Raw genomic sequence first — 7,885 nt, 5'->3', positions numbered from 1 at the left:
CAATAATCTTACTGCCTTAAAAAACTTCAATAAATGCCTGACTGTGTGAAGTTTGTGATTGCTGAGAGAATTGTGTGTGCTGTGGATTAGATTGACTTGGAACACTTATTTATTCATGACTTACTTATCAGGTTTATCCACATGAGTGAGTTTGCTTGAGTGGAAAGTGTTGTTGATGTTTAGCAACTAATAAACAAAAGCAAGAATAAATCACTTGTGACTTGGTGAAAATCTTCTCCAATGTCTCCAAGGATCAGATATTTTATTTTGGGAAATTGTATGTAACGGAATTTACAAAATTGTTGTTAGCCATGCTAGTGGCTCTGTGAGGTAGCCTGTATTTACTACTACTATGTCAGAAAGCTTACATGCTCACATATACAATGCTAATATACTGTCCATGCTGATATATCAGTATATATCAGCATGTAGTATATTAGCATTGTATATGTGCTAAGAAGGTTTAATGTTAACCATGTTAACAATCATAGCTTAGAGTGTTAATATGCTAACATTTGCTAATTTGCAATGAACACAACGTTAGGCTGATGCTGATGGGAATGTCATTAGTTTTGCAGCTATTTAATCATAATCCAAAGTACTGACAAATTGAAATTTTGACCTGATAATGGTGCTAGATGAAAAATATAGAAATCAGCAACATTATTACAATTTGTTCTTAGGGAGGCACGAGTGTCTGTACCCAATTTCATGGCAATCCATCTACTGGCTGTTACGATATTTTAATGGTGGACCGACAGACAGACCAACATTGCTATCCACAGAGCCATGCCACTTGCATGGCTGAACAAGTATTTTTAGATTTAGAATGAGGATATTTACTTAAACTCAAGTGTGGTCAAAGACACGCTAGATGGTTAATAAAAACAGATGATGAACTTTAACTGCAGTTCTGTTATCACAGAAAGATCTTGACCACTTTCCTCTGCACTGACATTTGCATAAAGTTGCAGTGATAATAAGACAAGCCTACTGCTTTCAGACCCTACTCAGCATCCACTAAATCAGTGATGGTGAATGCTAGATAAAATAGCAAGGTGAAAAGGCCTCAGGGCTCTGTCTGTGATCATAGCACTGGGGTTACAAAACATTATCTGGCTACGTACCAAAATCCTTTAAAGTAGCTGTAATAAAACCACTTCTTAAAAAGCCTGGTCTTGATCCAGAGGTTTTAGCCAACTATAGGCCGATATCTAATCTACCCTTTCTCGCTAAAATCCTTGAGAAAGCAGTCGCAAAACAGTTATGTGATTTTTTACATAATAATAGTTTATTTGAGGTTTTTCAATCTGGATTTAGAGTTCATCATAGCACAGAGACGGCACTGGTGAAAGTTACCAATGACCTTCTATTGGCATCAGACAAAGGACTTGTCTCTGTTCTTGTCTTGTTAGACCTCAGTGCTGCTTTCGACACTGTTGATCATGACATTCTACTACAGAGACTGGAACATTGTGTTGGCATAAAAGGAACCGCACTAAGCTGGTTCAAGTCCTATTTATCTGAGCGATCTCAATTTGTACTTGTTAACGATAAATCCTCCATGACAGCCAAAGTCAGTCTTGGAGTTCCGCAGGGTTCTGTACTTGGACCGATTCTATTCACCTTATATATGCTTCCTTTGGGCAATATTATAAGGAACCACTCTATAAACTTTCATTGTTATGCGGATGATACCCAATTATATCTATCAATTAAACCAGATGAAACCAATCAATTGGTTAAACTTCAAGCATGCCTTAAGGACATAAAAACTTGGATGTCTAGCAACTTTTTGATGTTAAACACAGACAAAACTGAAGTTATTATACTTGGCCCTAAACGCCTCCGAAACGCATTTTCTAATGACATAGAAGCTCTGGATGGCATTAACTTGGCCTCCAGCACCACTGTAAGGAATCTTGGCGTCATCTTTGATCAAGATCTGTCGTTTAACTCCCACATAAAACAAATCTCAAGGACTGCCTTCTTTCATCTACGTAACATTGCAAAAATAAGACACATCCTGTCTCAAAATGATGCAGAAAAACTAGTCCATGCATTTGTTACTTCAAGGCTGGATTACTGCAACTCATTGTTATCAGGTTGTCCCAAAAAGTCGCTTAAGACTCTTCAGTTGATCCAAAATGCAGCGGCACGTGTATTGACTAGAACAAGGAAACGGGATCATATTACTCCTGTCTTAGCTGCTCTGCACTGGCTCCCGGTAAAATACAGAATAGAATTCAAAATCCTTCTCCTGACTTACAAATCAATTAAAGGTCAGGCTCCAGCATATCTTAAAGATCTCATAGTACCTTATAAACCAACTAGAGCTTTACGCTCCCAGACTGCAGGGTTACTTGTGGTTCCTAGAGTCTCTAAGAGTACAATGGGAGCCAGAGCCTTCAGCTATCAAGCTCCTCTCCAGTGGAACCAGCTTCCAGTTTGTGTTCGGGAGGCAGACACACTCTCCACATTTAAGAGTAGGCTAAAGACTTTCCTTTTTGATAAAGCTTATAGTTAGGGCTGGCTCAGGTTTGCCCTGGATCAGCCCCTAGTTATGCTGCTATAGGCTTAGACTGCCGGGGGACACCTCCCTGCTCTCTTCCTTCTCTCCCTCTCTCTTCTTCTCCCTCTCTATCTGTATGCATTTATGTAAATGTATGTTACTAACTCACCATCCGGGGTATCATCCCTGGAGTGTCTGTCTCTCATGTGGCAGGTTGCCTCTGATAAAGTTTACGTCAGGATCATGAATCGTGACAGCGCCTGCTGACCTGGTCCTGCTGGACACCGGGAAGCCTTATTGACATTTTCCTGGATTCATCCAAACTTTCTATTTCTTTTTTTTCCAACACAACATCATTTCTGTCAAATGTTGTATTTGTACTATGTTGTTTATCCTGTACACACGACATCTATTGCACGTCTGTCCGTCCTGGGAGAGGGATCCCTCCTCAGTTGCTCTCCCTGAGGTTTCTTCCATTTTTTCCCCTTTAATTTTGGGGTTTCTTTTAGGAAGTTTTTCCTTGTGCGATGCGAGGGTCTAAGGACAGAGGATGTCGTAACCTGTACAGTCTGTAAAGCACACTGAGACAAATGTATAATTTGTGATATTGTTCTATACAAATAAATTTGATTTGATTTGATTTGATTATCCTCATACTATTTCACACAGGTTTCTCTCTTTAATGATCCCTCCAGAGTTAGAGGGGAGACGCCTAATACCTATCACTTGCACCACCTGCTGTGGCATCACCACAACACAACAATGAACATGCAATAGTCACATAAGAGCAGAATGTCCCCAGAACCCACTGCACTAGATGATGCCTGATCTACATTACACAGTACAGAGAACTGGGAAGTTTGTCAGAAAAAAAGCATCCTGACAAATACAGACATACACACTCTACCCCACCCACACTCCACCAACCATGCTAACAAGCAAGTACGTGGTGGTAGACTACATCTCTTTTAGCAACGTATGACAGCTCCGCTCACAACCAGCAATCATAGTGTAAACAAAAAAATCACTGCATTTGCTTTGAAGCATATTATTCTTGTAGCTTGGGCTTGTTTGATCTGAAAAAGTGACTACTTCTTTATACCACAGTGAGAAATACCAAAGGAAATGTTGCACAGCTATCCAGCCTCCCATCAACCCCACTTACAGCTCAGATTAAAAAAAAGCATGTAACAGTAAGCAGAAGGATTGTATGTTTATAGCGCATATTTTGTGATTAACAACTGGTAGCACAATATGCGCTGCTGAAGTTGAGACCCTTTGTTTAAATCCATACATTCATTAATGTCAGACAGAAATCAGTGAGAATGTTTTTTTCCCCTCAATTTAATTAAATGTTCTCTAATATTATTGGGTAATTGAACCTTTACATTTTTTATTATGTAAACAGTGGGAGATTTGTTAAGCTGCCATTTGAGCTGTGTGTATATATACATTTATGGAGTTTCTTTTAAGGGTTTATTTAATTACTCATATAAAAAATAGCCATTTCAGACATTGGCTAATCTTGTGTGCTTTCCACTGATAATAGTTTTATGAATAACTTATTCTATCTCATTTTAATGCTTCTAGACAGGTAGTATACAACAAAGCGTTTCACATTTTGATTTCTGACTTCTTTAAATTGTGTGTAACTGTGCCACCATAATCCACGCTAAATGCACCTTTGTGGGAGGCTTCAAAAACTGACTATAAAGCAGTGAACTCAGCTAAGGTAATATGGCAGATGAGCATCTGTTCCTTTATTGGAATAAGGACATGATGACTTTGTGAACTATAGTCTGCACTTGTTATATTAATCCTGAATGACTCCAAGAAATCATGACAAACGACCAAACAGCACAACTTGGAGGATGAGTAGGAGGTGTAGCTGGAATAGAGCCTGTTTGGCAATAAGCCCCCCCCCCCCCCCCCATTTCCTCAGGAGGTTAGGTTGTTATAAAATTTGATAAATCCGAGAAGAAAATGAGAACAGTTTAGACCACAATGAAATGCAGGCATAACACATATTCATAAAACACATAAAACTCATGTAACTTTAAATATATGAAATTAGTTATTTCAGTGTGATTGAATTTGAATCATATTTCAATGCACGAATGATCTACTCTTGTTGAGCTTATTACGAAACCTCATCCCTGAACTGGATCTACTGGTTGAACACACGACCAGTTGTGTAAACAAACAGAAAGGCCAGCGTAGAGCACATGATGCGGGGTTTCCCTGTATATCGTGCAGAGGGAAAGAAAGCGTAGCAGCAGAAATGGGGCAATAGCAACGGTTGTTAGGAGGTGATTGACAACGCGGGCCTTGACAACGGCCTAATTATTCGGAGTCTACTCCCGAGAGTAAAAGTGATGGCTAAAGAGGCAACCTTATCTACGACCAATCGGAGCAGGAGGACACTGTTGCCATAGCGTCACGGCAGACATGAATAATGACCCTATCTGTGTATTTTCTTCCCCTCTGTGCTCCTCTCCTCCTGCCCTGGAAGAAATCTATTTGAATCAAACACTTCAACACAGAGCAGAGAGGTGCCAAGAGGGCCGGAGAGCGAAGGTTGAACTGACGAGTGCGGCACAAAACTGAATGGAAAATGATGATGTTATTAAAGAGAAAATAATTTGTACCAACTAAATAACATTGTGTATTGCTTATGTTAGGTTGTACCTATCTTTGTAGAAGAAGAAAACAAACCTCTATAAGTTCACTCATTGATAACTAGACACAACAGGACTTGAAGCCCTGGGAGATTGTAGCTACGGAAGAACAGGACAAACAAAGGGCAGAGGTAATAGGATTGAGAAGCTATACAAAGGTCGCTAATGAAAGCACACTGCTGCGTAACATTATGGTTATGAGGTCAAGTTCCACAAGGAAACCCTGCTCATTTCCCACTGTCCTATGTCCCTGTTGCCCCTGCCTCTACCCACTCCACACTCACTCGTACTGCCTGGCTTGTCTTTATCTCTTTCTATCGTGGGTTGTTTTAATGTCATAGGGCGCTAATGTAATCAAACAATTGCACAGTAAATCTGAAATAAGCCTTCAGTGCACATAAAGGAGATCACAAACACATGTCTAGGAAAAGGTTGAATTGAGCCCCAGACATAATTCTAATGGCATCAACATAATTACAGGTTATTTATAGCCTGTCAGTGGACCCAGAGGCACACAACACAATAAAGATGGTAATAGTGGCCACACCCTAAATTATGTCCTTTAGTGTCGTGCAAGATAGGTATGATGAATACTCTATTATTGCAACTAGATTGTACGGACACGGAAAGTGAGAGTGACTCCAGGCAAATGCTCCTTGGTGGCCTAATAAAGGGAAGGAAATATGAAGGGAGGGAGATATTAATATCTAGAGGAGAGGAAAAGACAACATGTGTACAAGCGATAGAGAGAGAGAGAGAGAGAGAGAGAGAGAGAGAGAGAGAGAGAGAGAGAGAGAGAGAGAGAGAGAGAGCAGATTGACAGGAAATCCCACTGTGGCGCTAAACAAAGCCAGATCACACTGGGTTGAGTCTCTCATGGCATATCATTGTGTGGCTCAGCGGACACAATAGTCCACACAGACCCCCCATTTTCTATAGGACAAGGTGACACCAGCCCTCATTAAGCTGTTTGAAAAGATATCCGGGACATAATTGGTGTGAATGACCTTAAGAACCACCCAAACATCATACAAAGCCTTACGATATTCTCCTCTGACTTACATGGGGGAGATCAATTATTGCATATATGGGAGAGGAAATATGTCTTCAGACATGTCATTGCACAGGGACTATTGGCTCATAAACTATACATATACCAAAACAATATCTGCTCTACAGAGGCACGTACACTTGGGGCTCAGGGAGAAGAAAAACCCATTCATTTACAATTATTCCTAGTTGTACTGTTTGCTCTGCCACCAGCTCTCGCTCAGATATGATGGCCTGGTTTTATGTTGGCTGTGTGCCAGCAGCTGTGATTAATTTTCTTTGTGCTACATTGGATTTTGTCAGAGTCGGTCCATTTATCTGTCTCCCCAGCACTCAACACACACACCAACAAGGACGGAACCTTGAACCTTTGCACTTTTTACAAAGACTTTTATTTGTTTTTAAGAGCGGTATTATAAATCAGTTAAATCCCTGATGTAAATTTGGGCACAGAACTGAGTGGATACTAAGGCATCATATAATAATAATATAATAATAATATAATATAATATAATATAATAATAATAATAGATTCAAAATGTTTTAATGTGTAATGTACTAAAGCACTGAATCCTGTTGGGCTGTTTTAAAGCAATATTTATAGTTTTTTTGGCCGTGTGGGGGCGGCAAAAAGACCTGTAAACAACACACTGCTGTATTATATAAAGTTGTTATTGTGAGAATGTTAGCAAAAAGAGTTTAGCAGTAGTGGATGTACAGAATAAGTAAACTGACACAGTAATGTCAATTATACAGAAATATCCAATAAAGTTTGGTTTAGTTTGTGTTAAGCCCTTTCACTGATGCACTACAGCCCAGACATTATCCAGACATTATCCAGACATTACCCAGACATTACCCAGACATTATCCAGACATTACCCAGACATTATCCAGACATTACCCGCAGGAGCTTTACTGTATGTGAGAATTATACAGACTTTACCCTGCCAGCTCCTAGTACAAAGTCTGTGTAATATCTAATTGAGCTCATGTGCAAATAGAGTAAATCAGTGTTCAGAAATACATTTCTCAATTTCTATGATGCCTAGCATGAAATCGGAAGAAAACTAAAATCTGAGGGTGAAAAAGAATTTACATTTACACAAACAAACAGCAACGGAAATGTTTAACTGGAGACAGGACAAGATTCTGTAACTTCTGTTGATAGGGCAGATGCCAAATCGGCAGAGTGCAAGACACTCAGACACTCACTCCGGCACGCTTTACCACCTCTCATCTAATACAAACGTTTTTATTTCCAGTAAGTGAGAACGCTTCTGACAGAATCTCCTGACACGTGTAAATTGGAAACTCTGGACAATGTCCGGACCTGATTCTTCATGTTGTCTGGAGTTCATATGATAAAACTACTATAAGACCAAAACCCCTGAGTGCCTCGAATAGAGCAAGTGTGATGTATTACTTATGAGTTCAACGTTTTGATTTTTAAAGAAGCATTGTGTTATTCCTGCCTATAAAAGTTACAAAGCTTTCTGCACTCTAGCTGATGTGTTAGTCTGCTTGGTTTTAGGTTTGATTTAGTTATTCATTTGGTTGAGCCACCTCTGGGTTAGGTGCAGCTCAGCTTAGTGTTCTCACACTGTATTAAATTTGGTGTCATCCCAAGTGACAGCTCAGGAACT

General features: G+C 39.7%; 1 protein-coding gene across 1 annotated transcript in view; it reads right to left on the bottom strand.

Annotated features, from left to right (window-relative positions):
* kcnb1 (potassium voltage-gated channel, Shab-related subfamily, member 1) overlaps positions 1–7,885 on the bottom strand; it is a 31,775-nt gene that overhangs the window by 7,037 nt on the left and 16,853 nt on the right. The gene's annotated exons all lie outside the window — the stretch shown is intronic.

The sequence above is a fragment of the Cottoperca gobio genome, chromosome 5 (assembly GCF_900634415.1).
Source record: "Cottoperca gobio chromosome 5, fCotGob3.1, whole genome shotgun sequence".
Lineage (NCBI taxonomy): Eukaryota > Metazoa > Chordata > Actinopteri > Perciformes > Bovichtidae > Cottoperca > Cottoperca gobio.
Note: the sequence above shows the minus strand (reverse complement) of the source record. Positions and strands in the feature narration are given on the sequence as shown.